Genomic DNA, 15,726 nt, shown 5'->3' on the forward strand with positions numbered 1-15,726 from the left:
CAGAGGTGGAGCCAGACGTAAACATTGGCTGAGGGCATGCTGATCCATGGAGACATTTTCCATTCACAGCAACTATAGCATACACACCATTTTTTTTAAGCCAGTCGAGATAAAAGAAAGTGATGTTTCCCAGCCTGGATTGTATCTAATTATTCTCCAATCTCGCAGCCCATTGGCTGTCCTCTGACAACAAATAATCCTCTGGGGGTTATGGCGAATATTTGTGGTCTTCCATTCTAGACCATGGATGACCGGGGCAAAACTTTGTATTCAGTTTGCTGTACACTGTTTTAACATGCAAGTCAAAATAGACCTTTTGCCAGGTTTTTATGGCCAGACGACATTTCCTTCCATCTCTATTAAAAATGATGTGCTTTCAAAGGCTGCTCAAACATGAGCGTGGATCCATGCCCTTATAACATCTGGATCCATGCCATTATAAACATCTGACACGTGCCCTTCTGATATCTGGATCCATGCCCTTATAACATCTGGATCCATGCCATTAGAACATCTGGATCCATGCCATTATTAACATCTGACTCATGCCCTTCTAATATCTGGATCCATGTTGTTCTATTTGTAATTCAAGGATTTCCAACAAGGCCACAGTAAATGTGGTCTGCATTACTCCGAATCAAATATTAGATCAAGAGTTTCTGAAGTAATATTATATTTCTTGGGGAACGGCACTATAGGGTAAACAACCTGGACATACATTATGATTTTAGAATTTACTTCCCCACTCTGATCTCCTTTTCCTCTTTCGGAACTTTTATTCTGCTCTCAGCTCCACTCATTTACTTTATCTCTAGAAATATATTCCACTATAAGAGGAAAATATAAAAAAAAAAAAAAAAAAAGGATCTGAGATGTAAATCAGATTAATATGTTATTATCCTACATCTGCTATAGACACCAAGCTCTATTCTCCTTCCTCTTCTTTTCTCCGCTCCTTTCTTGTCAACACATTTTAATATCTCGTCTCTCGTCCTCTTCACCTCTCCTCGTGTCATTATTCTGTCCTCCATGTCCTCACTTTGCTGAATGTGATGAAAGCGTTACCATCACATTGTGTCAGGATGCGAAACGAGACTTTTTCAGGATTATATAATATTGGAAAATTATGATTTTTGAGCTCCCTACACAATCCTCGTCGTTCCTCTCTTTAGGTTGGACTGTATGACAGATATTGTTCAAGTAAATGGATTATTACAGTGATTCATATGGGTTAAAAAAGTCACAGTGGAAGAATGGAACTCTCCCTACTCTGTGGTTTTATTGCTTAATATAATCGAATTGTATAAACACTCATCGCTATATAGCATTCAAATACTCCCACACCCTAAATCCAAGCTGTGATTAGATGTAGCATGACATGTCCGTGGGGTTCAGCCTACATTGGTAAAAAACACCAGCATCAATCATGGTATACACATCAGTGAAGACAGTTGAAATATAAAATCAGCTGATGTGAAAAATGGAGATGCTTTACACTTCACAAAACAGGATGTAGTTTTAATTCAATGAGCTGCAGTTTTATTATATGGGCACTGAGACAACAGCTCTGTCTAGGGGCAGTAAGACTAGTTGGACATATATATCCTGAACATTGTAGGTCTTCACAGAATAGTTTCAAAATTTGTCATTAAACCTTTCTTTTAAGTTCAGGTTGGTCATGTCTTCCTGTTTTGGTCATTTCTAAAGGTCCAGTGTGCAGGACAGGAAGTAGTGAGAATGAGCTTTTCAAATCTGCATCAGGAGCAGGTCCTTTTTCTTGGATCCACCATGTTGCACCATCATGTTGCCCCAGTAACCTGGACAGGCAAACCAAACCCACACTGACTGTTAGTGATAAAAAAAGTTAACGTCCAAGTATAGTGGTACAACATAAGTCTTCTCAATCATTGTGCGGATGTACTCTTCTTGTTACAGTTCACTGAATAAGAAAACAAACTAGTGTATGGAATCCACATGCACAAAGGGTCTCGCCACCTCAGACAAAGGCATTTCATAGCCGCCGGCTCTCGCTCACCTTGTGGTCGGCAGCGTTTTGTAAGTGTATAACCTGACATTTGATCAAAAACAATATTTAGAGTTTGAACATGTCAGAGTGAAACCCCCACAATGTCTTTATGCTACAATCTGTTGTTTTAACTGTGGTTTCAAACTGTATTTTCATGGGTAAATATTTTGTCACCAAGTAGATTGAGCAAGTGAAGCAATATTTTCCCAACAGTTGCAGTGTATGAGAGGTTTATTCAACAGCTTGGTTGATAAAATATGATACTGAAGGGCAGCTAAGCTACAGGAGCTTTGCTGTATGGGTATATGTCTATAATGGGATTATCCCACTACCACATTCTTGTCCTAGCAAACAGTAGCATGGACTTTTTTGACTTCTTTCCTTCCACCCTTGTTTACCATCTGCAGCCTGATCCAGTCCCCTGCTGTGCGACCCAGAGCAGGTTTATGTTTAGGCTCAGTGAACACTGGGGAACCTGGTGCCGAAAGAATGTGTTTGTGCCACAGGCTCGCTGATCGACATCTGTCCAGGGGTGTAACCTTTGACCTGCAGAGGGCACCACAGGTCACTGACAGGAAGTGCGTAGAGGTCGGAAGTGTGGCGTGAGTGGTGGAAACTATACGACTCAAACGCGGCTACCTGTGTTATTGAGCCTCAAAAACAGGAAGACAGTTTTTTTAAACGTACATTATAACATCAGCTAGATTGCTCAAAGGAGTCAGTAAGAAACTGCACTGAGCAGAATCTCAGAGAAAAGATGGAAAAGGAGGCGTGTCCAAACTACAAGAAGACTTTTTCTTACCCAGGCCCCTCATCTCAACACTGTCAACCAGAGTGACATCTGATGACAGCCTGAAATAACCGTTTGCAGCAACACAGTGGGGCTGCACAGCTTTGCAACTCCATGCTGGGCCACAGGAATGATAAAAATGTATAATGTGGTAATAGCGTTTACACAAACCAACAGCAGTGGACCTCTGTTTCTGCAAGGTTGGGGCGCGAGGGCCAACCCCCCCCCCCCCGACAGATCAGAGTTGTAGTTCCACAAACATTTCTTGGGGCCGAAAATGTTTTTATTGGTTGTGCAAAAACTCAAGGATCATGGAACATTAGACCTTTTTCCTCTCCATCAAGAAAAGCCAAAACAACTAGACGGGTGCTCACCTCCACTCAGGCTGATTGGCCACTTTATCACCACATCGCATAAACATGTCCTGAGATCAGATACATTCAGATCATTATTCAAATCCACACCAGTTATCCCCTGCTCATCAATATAAGCACTCTAAACATGCATTTTTATTTATATCTCTGCATTTCTCCTTCAGAAATTGACAAAATCTCACAACATAAAAGAAAGTTTGAAAAAAAAATCTTTATCAAATGCCCTTCAGTAGTTGGTGGGTTCTTTCATACCCCGCCTTTCGTCAAGTTTCATTCAAATCAGTCATGTGGATTTTGCATAATCCTGCCAACAGTCAAACAAACAGAGGTGGTAACCATAGAGTAGCATGATGATAAATTATATGATCAATATCTATTATATGCTATTCATAATAATAATCATCAGGTTCTCCTTGGTTCCCTTGTATGTATTTTATTTTTTATGTACTTAACATCATTAGCACACCATTCTCACACTCCCTTTAGACCCGTGTTGAGCTGGTTTTCCTTTTTGTATTTCTATCAGACTGCTTTGTCATGGAAAGTGAAAATGTTTTCCCAGTACCAAATTAACTTGTGGTGTTTCCCAAGGAAAGACTTTAGCTCCCATATAGTTTGAAAAATGATCAGTTGATCCTCTTTTCAAAGTTTTTTAGCGCATAACGCCAAAACACATCTTGAAAATGTCAAATTCAAATACTGAACTACACAGTTGCTTGTTTGATGTCTGATGATATTTGGCTGTGGGCTGAATGCCTGCAGAACCTCTCCCCTGCATGTTCTGTATGAGGGATGGCTTACATTGTGGTCAGGCAGCACCACAACACAAAGAGCTGAAAATCGTACAGATCATTTGTGGTGTAACGGATTTAATGACTGATAGGAAGCGCCAAACTCTGTGTTCTGGCCTTGGATCCCCTCCACACACTACTTTCTGCCTCATATGCAGGAAATGAGATCAATATGTTGGGGAGGACGCTTCTGGCCTTGGTGATTCCTGATAATGTTTCCTAATGGAAGCATATAGAAGGTGAAGCAGACAGTGAGTATGTGGCCGCCCACACCGAGTCTGGTTCTGTTGGAGGTTTCATCCTGGCAAAAGTTTGTTCTCTCTCTCTTTCTTCTAGGTCAGATATGTTCACGACAGAAAAATCTTCTACATGTATTTTGCCTCTTTTTCATCCTGAAATATTTACCTATCCTTTTTTTTTTGCTACACAAATCAAATTTGAACTGAATTGCAATTTAATCAAAAGAAAATTATTCTTTGAGTGATAGTTTTTACAACTTATGTACTTTCACAGACAGGCACACACACAGTAGTTAAACTAGGACCTGCATCCTGCTTCTGTCTTGTCCCCGGTCTTCCAGTCTCCTGTTTTCTCGCGGGGATTCCTTCGGGGAGATGGGCATAAAAAACAAAGAGAAGGTTTTACGATGTTTTAAAGAGGCCATCAGAAGCCTGGCTTTTATGCCAAAGAAAAACACCGACCTGATGCCAGAATCATCACTTAGGCCTCACGGGTGAACAATCCGCCTGACAGTTCACGGTTTGATTCTGATGGTGGACGTTATAATGCCTCAAGGACATCAGCTATTCACAGAGGTGCACTTTGGCTCCTGACTCTGGGACCCACTCCGATGACTTTCCCGTGTGCTGGAGGGACCTGCCTTGGTGAGAGAGGGGGGTGTGGTGGGGGTCACACTTACTGAAAGTGCGCCAAGCGAAAACAGGTCTTGTTGATACAGTCACCTGAGCCAACTGGATAACCCATTAAGCAGCAGCTACGCTAGCCGGGGCTGCACTGGGGGCCAGCTGTGCACGTGGCCGACTGAAACCACAGCGGAATAACAAGAGAGCCGCACACTAATAGATATTACATTGCCTCGGTAGAAGTGATTTACCTGACAGAGGCACTAACTTATCCATTACCCAGTCATCCTAGTCGAAATCCTATTTGGGCACCGCTCGGTCACTGGTTCAGACTGGTGTTGAGTTGCAGCTGCTTGGTTATGACATAATGTAGCAATGAAAAGGTGCTTGGGACCAGTGTTGGCTCACCTGTGTTTTTCTTTGACACAAGAGGACTATTCTGTGTGCACGTCGGGCCAGAAGTATCAGGGTCAAGGGTCAGATTTAGGTTGGGTTCAAGAATCAGACTCCTGTTTACGCGTCCCTCACAAGGTTCTGCATTATGATATCTATCCTTCTTGTGCTCATCACGCATGTACTCTCATTTATGCCAGTCACTCGCGTAATTAAGGAATATCTCTTCTCTCACCATGTCAAGGCACTGAGTTAAATTTGGTGTAATCTGTCCAGGTTTTGAGTCCTCTGCCTCCATCGGAGTACAGCAGTGGTTCATGGACTTGTATGTGTGTGTGTGTGTGCGCACAGAAAACTGAAATTGAAAGAATTAGGTGGCAATTGGTCCCATTTCCTTTGGTTAATCCAGCGACCTCACTGTGAAGAGTTTTCATTAGCTTTTTAATAAGGAAAAACTGTGGATGTGTTCTTTGGATATCCCGTAATGAGGACACAGTATCTGGAAAGACAAGATGCTGTCGATTGCACTTGTTATGATATGATTTACTGGAAGATAATTTTCCGGAGATTGAAACACTGAGATGTGTTGGAAAGAGATGATGTAATAGAAAAGCTATTGGGACGTCTGAAAGCTTCTCTACTGATTTGTCCTATTTTAAAGGTGGGGTAAGCATTTCTGAAGAATGAGTGTTGATATTTGACCTGAAAACCAAAACAACACACCCCTCCCTTCAATGGTCATTCAGAAGCTACACCCTCCATCCTGGGGTGTACAAAGTGATTTCCACATGTTTTAATCCTAAATCGCTCCAAGAAAGAGGATTAGCATAAAGTTGGCATGTACTGTTCGCTGATTGGTTTTGACTGCGTTGCATTATTCAGCTTTAGTTGTTTCCCAAATACAAAGCACGGGTTGGATTAAGATAACCCTTTAAAATAGCTGTATATGGGGGTTATGTAACATTAAAGGTGTCATTCACCGTGAAAAAAGGGCGGAGACAGCTGCTGGTCATGTCAGCTGCCAACAAGAGGGATCTGAGTCAAAGAGAGAATCAGCATTTGGCTAAAGGAGAGGAGGAGATCAGTTTTAATTGTTCCTTGAGTGCGGGAGTAGAGTCGAAGTTTAAAGTCGGTTAGTACAGAGAGCCCAGAGTTACTGTATTGCTTGTGTTTTATTGCTTTGTCGTAGACTATGGCCCAGTAGCCTGTGTCATCCGATCCGTTATAAATAAACGGTCGGCGAGACCAGTTGAAGCTGCATAGCTCAATATTGAGGGATGCTATGGCATTGACGCTTTTTTGAGTTAACCCTAAGTTAAATGACAATATGGTGTATGTGGAGCTGGCCAGATCCGCACAATCAAGTCAAATCCAATGTTTTGTCCCATCCAAGGGAAATTGGATTACAGCCAATTTAAAAATGCATAAAAACCATCACAAAATGCAATATTAACAACAAGAACACTACAGAGGAGAGGGACAAAAGAAAAACAACACAATCACTGCATAAGGAGACAAAGTCAAGTCAGTTGTGCAAATTCTGAATAGTAATTGCCATTCAGACAATGGAGAGGGTGTGAAGTGGCGTTAAAGAATGTAAGACTAGTTGCTTCAATTGTATATCTGTGGTTTATATACACAGATTTTACAGGTTGGGCAGATATTGGTCTTAGTCCTATCTCTGGCTCACACAAAAAAGTGACGACATATTCTGAAATGAACTGTTCCTGTGTTTGACCAGTATTCTTTATGTTGAGTTTATCTACATTATCTAAAAAAAACTAAACATTGTAGAATCCATACACATGAGGATATAAAAGCCTGCGTAGTAACTAGAGGCTCTGCAGTCTTTGTGATGATAACTGTCGAGAAGACGAGAATCAGATTGAGTTGGAATGTAGTCGACAACAGGTCAATGTACCTTTGAAAATTATATTACTTTATACTTATAATGGTCGTAAGTCAATAAAAGGTCTGAAGTCTAGATCGTAAACACCCTCCATCTTTATTTTTCTCTTCTTACACCTCATTGCAGCCTTTTTATCTTCACATGTGGCAGAAGCCCCGACCCCAACCCTCAGATCGTGTAGAGTCCCATGTTTGGAGGAACCTCCGCTCTGCCTCTTTACTCTATCACTCCATCTACCTCGCAATCTGTTTTGTCTGCTCCGCCTTTTGGCCTCAGTGGCCCGTGTTTCTGGTTGTGTTGTGTATCGGCAAGTCAAGGATGAAACAAGGGTCTCCACTTAGCACGAATACCTGAGCTTCAGCACTTGCTGCCTGAGGCGGCGACCGGGTCGAACAGAGGACTGTTGCTTTTTTCTCAACACTTTGCCCTCATTGACCCGTCCTCTGTGCTCACTTGGGGTTTTAAACCCATCACCGCTTTCATTCATTGTGTGGGTGCAGGTAGTCCAGGCTATAGATCTATTGTGTTGATTCTAATTGCTAAGGGACTATATGAAAATTATTATTATTTTAAACATTGCTAGTGTTATAAATATTATCTTTGGCGCCATAGCATTCTCCTTCCAAATCTCATAAAAAATGTCAAGTTGAGTGAGATTTATTCATTTATAGCACATTAAAAACAACAGGAGTTGAGCCAAAGTGCTTTAGAATCAGGGAAAAAGTATAAATAAAAAGAAAGCAAAAACACTGAGAAGAGAAATACAGGAAAAGGCAGAAGATTGCACAAAGGTAAATAATGACACATGGGCGGCTGTGGCTCAGGGGTTAGAGCGGTTGTCCTCTTAAAATAGAATAGAATATGAAATAAATGTGAATTTAGGATAGAAAAAAGGAGAGAGTGATCCCTCCTTCCCCTCACAATTTGTCATATATTCTCTTATTCTTCCAGTGGGCTCATACGGACAGCAGACATTTGACTTACGAGTTGCAGCCAAAAATCCAATACAACTACAGTAAATTTGACATTTTAGCCTAAATATCCGAGACTGGGTTCCTCCAACCAACCAAAACGATCTTTGTATTCTCTTGTTCAGAGCCATTTTCTGCTTTGATGTTGTTTAAAACATTTTTTGAATGCTGTTTCGAGTGTAAGTTAAATGTTGGGGCTTGGGGACACTTGGATGACATCACAAGATCATTTGGAAGATTTTCTCGTTTTTTCCAGTTTTTTTCTACATTTGAAGAAGTGGTCGTCATTTACTTCAATTGCACTGGATTTGGCTGCATCACTGTTTACCCCTGAAACTCCAAAGGTGGTTTGGACCTCACCCACCCCTTCATCGGCATAGTGGTGACTAGATAATGATTGATTGGTTTTTGGGTGAACTATCCCTTGAAACTGGCTCAACTGAATGGAGCCCTGCCATCATAAATGACTTTACCTACACCTGTGCTTTTCCTGCTTTGACATGACAAAATGTCTGCTGTGGAAAAAACGCCTTAGCACCGTGTCTGCACACACTGAAACTGTCCAAACCCCTTTTTGTTAAACGCCAACTATGTGGTGACAGGTGAGAATGCTCGTTCCCGTTCACCTCAGGTGCACAGTCGGAGCCAAACAGACAGCGATTCTATCTGGAGAGAATAGCGCGCTTGAACTCAGCCGAGCAGGAACAAACAGGGCCTGTTTTGTCAGCCCGGTGAGGTTTCTGCGCTGGGGCCTGTTTGACATGCAGACAAAGCCTGTCGGTTAGGGTTGCGGGGCCAGCGATGCAAGATGATAACGTGAATATCATTTAAAGATCACGTTACGAGCGTCCACATCAAGCATCAGCCTCTGATTACCTCTCTGTGTCTTGCCAGTGTCTGATCTGTTCAGAAAAATATTATCCAGGACCTGCTGCGATACGTAATCCTCTCAACAATGATTTCCTTTGTCTGAAAGTGTGCGAGTTATTATTGCAGCAAAACGACTGGTAAACATGAAAGGTTAGCGAAACAACTTGTCTCTGCCCAGTAAGGCCAATAAAACCTAGAGCTGGAGCTTGACTGCAATTTTTTTTGTGAGGCTCTCCGCTGTTGTTTTCCCTAATCTCTGCTGCACTGGGAGAGCCTGCTGCTCATTAGGCCTTTGTAACACCCAGCAGACATTTTATTTGGAGTGGATCTGCTGGAAGGTCAAAGGATCACACTGCCTCCAGTTAGGGAGACCAGCTGACTCACAAGATTAATATAAGGGGGGGACTGACTCGTTTCCAGATGTTCAGCTCAACTGGATGTGTTTCAGGACGAGTGGTTACAGAACAAAGAAGGAACAGAAACAAATGCAAAGACTTGACTGTGTCATGTCTGAATCCATCTTGTCTTACTGAGATGCATTCAATGTTACAAAATATAATTCTGTAGAACTGATGAATCTGTCGTCACAGTTTTTGGTGCAGAGGAATCTCTAATCGCTGTGGGAAAGAACCACAGTGTGTTTTTGATATCATTGCCACCCAGTATGAGTTCCGTTGTAGAAGGAAACCGATCTGTAGCTACAGATAAGGGATAACATCTAGCATTGTTATATAATCTGATCATTGTTTTTAGAAAACCATAACGAACAGGTCTTGCTTATAATGTATATATACTATAAGCAATATAAGTTGCACTGCATTATCCAGAAACAGATCTACAGACGGATGGCATGGAGAGCCTGCAAGGGAGAATACTGAGCATTCTCAGGAACATAGTTTTTACTGTAAACAACTAGTTTAGTGCCCGTTCTAAACTTGCCTGTGTTAAAGTTCCGGAGATATAATAATTCATAACTATTCCATGTCGTGGTTGAATCTTGGTACATTTTTGGGGTTAGATAAAATCAAATTGAATATCTTAATTTCAATAATATCTACAGAGAGACCTCACATATAGCAAATACCTGGAGAGACTGATAAAAGAAACGTTGGTATTTTTAATTATTCCTATCTTATCTTTTAAACAGGGTACAAAGCCAGTCATATTATTAAATGGGGGGGGGGGGGGGGGGGGGGATGATGCATCTCAACAATCAAATCCCAACATAGCTAGCATTCCCTTTCTATCTGCTGATCGGGGGGGTTATCTACACTGAGAGACTGAGTACTGTACTGCAGCTTCACAGGCTCCACCTGCCCCACCATTAACTCACTGTGGAATGCTTGACACAATAACAGAGCCCGGCCGAGTGCTACACATCATGTGGGTGATCTGTAATCTCCATGTCAACACTCAAACCACCGACGTTTCTTACACTCTGGGGTCATTCCACTGCGTTTGGTTGTGACTCCAGGAGAGCATGGAAATGTTGACACACAGCTTGTACACTGGCAGGAAGTTTTTTTGCCCGAGTGGAAATGTTGCAGCTCTCGACGAAACGCGATACAATGTTAAAATGGAACTAAAACACAGCTAATTTGCACATTTTTCCATTTTCCAAAAGAGGATTAAAACATTTTTTGGACCCATCTGTGGAAAAGGGTGTTTAACAGAAGTGTTGGTTGTGAATCCCACTGTTTGCTCAGTCCATTGCAGGTTCATGTTTCCGTCTGTAAGCTTTTAACAATGCAACCCTATAAATCCCGAAGGCAATTGATGAATGAAGTAATTTGCTGTTTATCATGGCTGAGCTCAACACTGAATGGAAGTACCCTGCTAAAAGCCACAGATTCACAGATCAGTATTTCAGTGTAACATCTTTTTGTAGATGTAGCAAACACCTCTAGTTTCTAATTCAGGGCCAGTGTTTCCTTTGGTAGCAGTTAGTTGAAGACAGAGAGTCTAGTTCTGTGATGGTCTTCTTACTTATGGTCTTTTGATGCAACAATTTCATATGTGGCTGTTACGCACAATTTAAACCACCTACTCTTATAGATGAGGGCTGGCCATTTTTTGCCGTCATCTTCCCTCCAATTATTTGGGTGAAAGCATATCCTCTAGTTTAACTTGGGACAAATACAAAGTCAGCCATTTTCCAGTAAACAGTGTAGCTGCTTCCAGCTTCTCAAATATGAGTTAGTTTCCTTTGTGATATATGGTAATAAACTTGGTAGCTTTAGATTTGAGACCTCAGAGCTCCTCTCATGTTTGCGTGGACCCCCAAAAAACGGGGAAAAGAAGACTATGGTGGCCATCTGTGAAAGCTGTGTTAGTCTTCTTGTCTTCACTCCCTCCATAGGTGTCTTGAACAACATTAGGACTTACGAGAGGACTGCTAGCTTCCTGGCTGCTACTTATCATAGGTTTGCAAGAGTCACATGCGATTAGTTTTTCCACCCATGTTGTATATAAATCTTGAGAATGCAGAAAGACACAGATCAAGATGTCTAGAGATTTTGTGACGATTAGAGCCGTCTGTGTGTTGTCAAGAGAATCACGTGATCTCCTCAGCCTGCTCTCTCTGCCTGCTGCACCTGGATGAACCACATCTGAACGCGACTGTGCAGAGGACCTCCCGCTGCGTTGTGCGTTTGTGAAAGGCGGTCTGGATCGGCAGGTCGGGTCTGAAAAAGACTTTGAGATTGCGGAAGCCTTGTAAACGAGGTATAAGACGATTTCTCAATTACGTTAAAAAGTTTCCAGTTAAGCAATTGTGTTGAATTTAATTTTCGCAGTCTGAGTGTCCGCCACCGCTCATCATCTTACATACTTTCCGACAACAAAGCATTTATTGTGGAGGATACAGATCTCGGGTATGCAGAGGCCAGACTAGTACCTCTACACCGTGTGTCTTGCCCGTGTGTTGAGCTGAGGCTGGGTAGAATGGGGAAGTGGGGGTTTGGCAACAATCTGTGTGGCATGTTTCCTGCTGTTTTACCCAACTGTCCAAAAAGACAAAGACTTTCCTTGAGGAGGGGTGGCTGGCGTGCATTGGGAGCGAGTGCCTTTGGGTTTTTTATGCTCTGTGGCCTGCAATCCCTGTTTTAGATCTTCATATCCTGCATCAAAGCATTGTAACAGTGGGCTGGGTATGGTGAGCAGTGACTTGGGATGAGGTCACGCATCTCCTCAAGGATGTCAAGGAGCTTGAGAGTCATATCCGGCCGCCTTGTAAAGAGCCTGACTCAGGACTTCTACCTCCCCCAACAAATGCTGCTCGTTTATTTGTGAATTGGATTAGTCTCAATTATTGTCCCACAAAAGCGGGAGGACAGATTTCATTTCATTCTAGCATGCACTGCAATGATTCATACATTTGCTCATTCTGGAAACATGCGTAGACATGCTGGAGACTCTCTCTCGCTCGGTGTTTGCTCTGGACGCTCCGACCTGTCAACTTTGCTTCTCACCCAGATAATATATTCATGTTTCACTACCACAGGGTTTCTGGGTGTGTTTGTGCACGTACCGTGCCTGCATGCTATTCCAGGACCTCTTGGAGTTGTAGCATGCGAGGGTCTTTCACAAGCGCACCGTGCAGGCCCCCACCCCAAACACCTCCTGCCCAGTTCATTGGCTCACAGCAGGCCTCTTTATACAGCAATGGGATCGTGCTTCTACGGTTGGTTACAGAGCAGCGCCAGGTTGAAGCTGCTGCTGCTTCAACTGTGAGTCAACAACACAATATTTAGGTGCGTACTGTAGGGCTGTTCATGAATTCACCTTCATAAAAGTGCATATTCTACCTGCACCTGTAAACACAAGCTCGTTCTGGGGTTGTCAAAGTGGTTGTGTCCATGTTGGACATGCCTGGAGTAGTCCACAGCAAGGCTTTCTGAAGATGACCCACCTTATCTTCCTCGAATTGATGTCAGGAAGCCACAAATTTCATCTGTATTCCTTATGCATGTCTTATAACGATTCCCGAACCGCAATCGTGGTCCAAACATCCACGTTTTTGGTTTGTGATACACAAAGACAGAACCGTGCAGTCTGTTACGTGTGCGCAAATAGTCCAGTCCATACTCATCTTAAAGGACCAGTGTGTAGGATTTGGGGGATTCTATTGACTCTATCCTCAGAACAGATAAACCGAATATTAAACCTATTGTGTTTTAATGTTACATGAAGGTCTGCATGCTTTGTAGAGGAGCATCAAGTGAGGGGTATTCATTTGGTTGCAATCTGCGACATCACCATTAGATTCCACTAAATCCTACACACTAATTTTCCATATGTCTGTTAACTACAGCTTTTATATGAACAGCCAAAGAACACATCTTGATTCTCCATGCAACCAGCTCAACGTGTCACTCATCCCCTATACTGTATGTACCTACATTTCAACGAGGAGGATGTGAAATGTATCTCTCCAGCTCTGTTTTTGTAATTTATGGACCTCCTCTCCAGGGTCAATGCATAAATCAGATGCCCGGTTCCAGGAGTGTAAATCCAGATAAGAAAAACAAATTGTATTACTCACAGAGGAACCACAATGAAAACAGATCAATTCCATGGCAAGACGGCAGCCATGAGAGTCAGTGTAATCACCGCTGACACATCCGGCTTTTAAGACGGAAGAGCACTGACACCGTTGATCATCGGAATTACCAGACTAATGATCTGCTGCTGCACATCTTGATTACACATTCATATAATAGAGATTTTCTATGCAGCAGCAACATTTTTGTACGTTATTCTGTAAAATCCATATCTATTCTGGGACTTTGGTGGTAGAGTCAATACTTTGAGGCCTGATTACAGTACTTTTACCTCAAGAAAAGAGGTTGTTTTCATCCCGGTCCGGTTGTTTGTTTGTTGGTTAATTGATTGTTAGCAGGAATGTGACAAAACTACTTAATGGATTTACAAGAAACTTGGCAGAATAGGAAATAGGCCAAAACAAACCCATTCAATTTTCCGCTTGGATCTGGACAAAGGGCTGGTTACCGTCAATCATACAGATTGTTGTTTTTTTATTTTTCACCGGGAAATAATTGATGGCTCTACTTGAAAAAAAGAACAACAGTCAAGTGTCAAATCTGTGAGTGTGTGCATTTTGGTGCAGATCCAAGTAAAAATCAAGTAGTTTCATGGGGGGGGGGGGGGGGGGGGGGGGGGTAGGTTTTTTTCAGCCGCAGTATTATAAGAAATTGGGCTACAAACCTGTCACTACCACCAATGTACAGCAGGGATAATGTAAATTCAGCAGGAAATCAACAGCTTATGTGTCTTCAATAGTTTTAGAACTATGTCCAATTGAACTTGATGTTTGGAATTCAAGTGAACTCTTTGGCCTCGGTGGAGTCATGTGCTGAGTGCCGTTCCAGCTCTGCTCTTTTTTCAACTCAATGTTTATTGAGCAAATTAGCTAAACTCTATGAATAAAGAGTTGGGAGGGGTGTGTTGGGGTCGAACTGGACTCTTGACTTTCAAATATTTCCAAATTTACGACTACCTCTCCACTTTTCACCCGTGTGTTCGTCTTGCTGCTGCACTCTCACTATGGTTACAAATCCCACATTCTTCAAAGTGAATAAATGAATGAATTCCAGCCAAAACAATGCTGCGCTTCCAAGGAAAAACTGAACAGCTGTGGAGGAGGTAAAGTTGCAGGGTGCTGAGAGGGGGGACATTGTGCAAACAGTCTATGACAGTTATTTCACTTGGAATCATGACATACATCGGCTCATGTCACTGCCTGTGGAGCCTTGATGGAAATAAAAAAAAAAAAATCTATACTCTCACCTGTAATCCAGTCTCGTCCTCTGTCTGGATGAGGAAAGCTTCACCTGGACCAAAACCAAAAATGTAGAAGCTTCTATTTCCACAGACTGTGCTGCTCCGCTCCATTGCTGGAGCCACAGCATGCGGTAATATTGATTTTGACAGGTAGTCTGAACACTTGCAATCTGGGTTTTTTTGTTTTTTTGCAACTGCACCAAATCATGCAGTTGCTACGGCAGAGCATTAAGGCCACGTTGAGGTACATCTTAGTAGTATTAGTAAGAGTTAAGGAGAACAAATAAGAAGAAGAACCCGTTGACAGAGTTTCACTTCACAAACTCACTGTGAAACTATGAAACCCTTTTTTGAATATCATGGAGAACTAACCAACCATAACTTTGCAGTCATCCATTCCCTTCCAGTCTGTGTGGGTCTTTCTTGCACAATCTTGCTCCACACGAGCTTAAGAAACAGGACTTTCTTACACAAGTCCTGATTATTAAGCCTAACTCGGTGCTGATGTGTCAGAAAACCCGGTATTACAATATTTGCATGCAGTTGTGAAGCAAAACTTAACAAGAAGCTCAAAATCCAGACTTATCTTCTCATATTCCCCATGCAGAATGAGACGTTACCTAAAATATGACTTTGTTCTAGTAAACTTTGAATTTTCTTTTCTTCAAAAGGGCCCCAAGGCTCTGTTGTAAGCAGCACTATTAAACAAATCTAACAAAGTTATCTCCCCTTCTCATCAGATATATATTACAAACAAATGCAACTTGATTTTGATGTAAATTAAAAAAGAAAGAATAAAGCTGCTAATCAGGAGCAGCCACACACTACACAGGGCAGGCTGCACAGGGATCTAATGACAGCTGGGAGCCCCCCCCTCCCCACCCACTTCCCTCCGCGCCGAGCCAAAGATCCGGAGTTGATCGTGAACGCGCAGCAG

At 42.3% G+C, this 15,726-nt stretch overlaps 1 long non-coding RNA gene across 1 annotated transcript; it reads right to left on the minus strand.

Annotated features, from left to right (window-relative positions):
• Positions 1-1,491: 1,491 nt before the first annotated feature.
• Positions 1,492-14,926, minus strand: LOC128430670 (uncharacterized). Its single transcript, XR_008334035.1, has 3 exons — positions 14,796-14,926; positions 12,517-12,713; positions 1,492-1,817 (listed from the first exon to the last, which is right to left on the minus strand). It is a non-coding gene; the product is annotated as an uncharacterized LOC128430670 (long non-coding RNA).
• Between the last annotated feature and the right edge of the window lie 800 nt (positions 14,927-15,726).

Source organism: Pleuronectes platessa, chromosome 23 (assembly GCF_947347685.1).
Source record: "Pleuronectes platessa chromosome 23, fPlePla1.1, whole genome shotgun sequence".
NCBI classification, from domain to species: Eukaryota; Metazoa; Chordata; class Actinopteri; order Pleuronectiformes; family Pleuronectidae; genus Pleuronectes; species Pleuronectes platessa.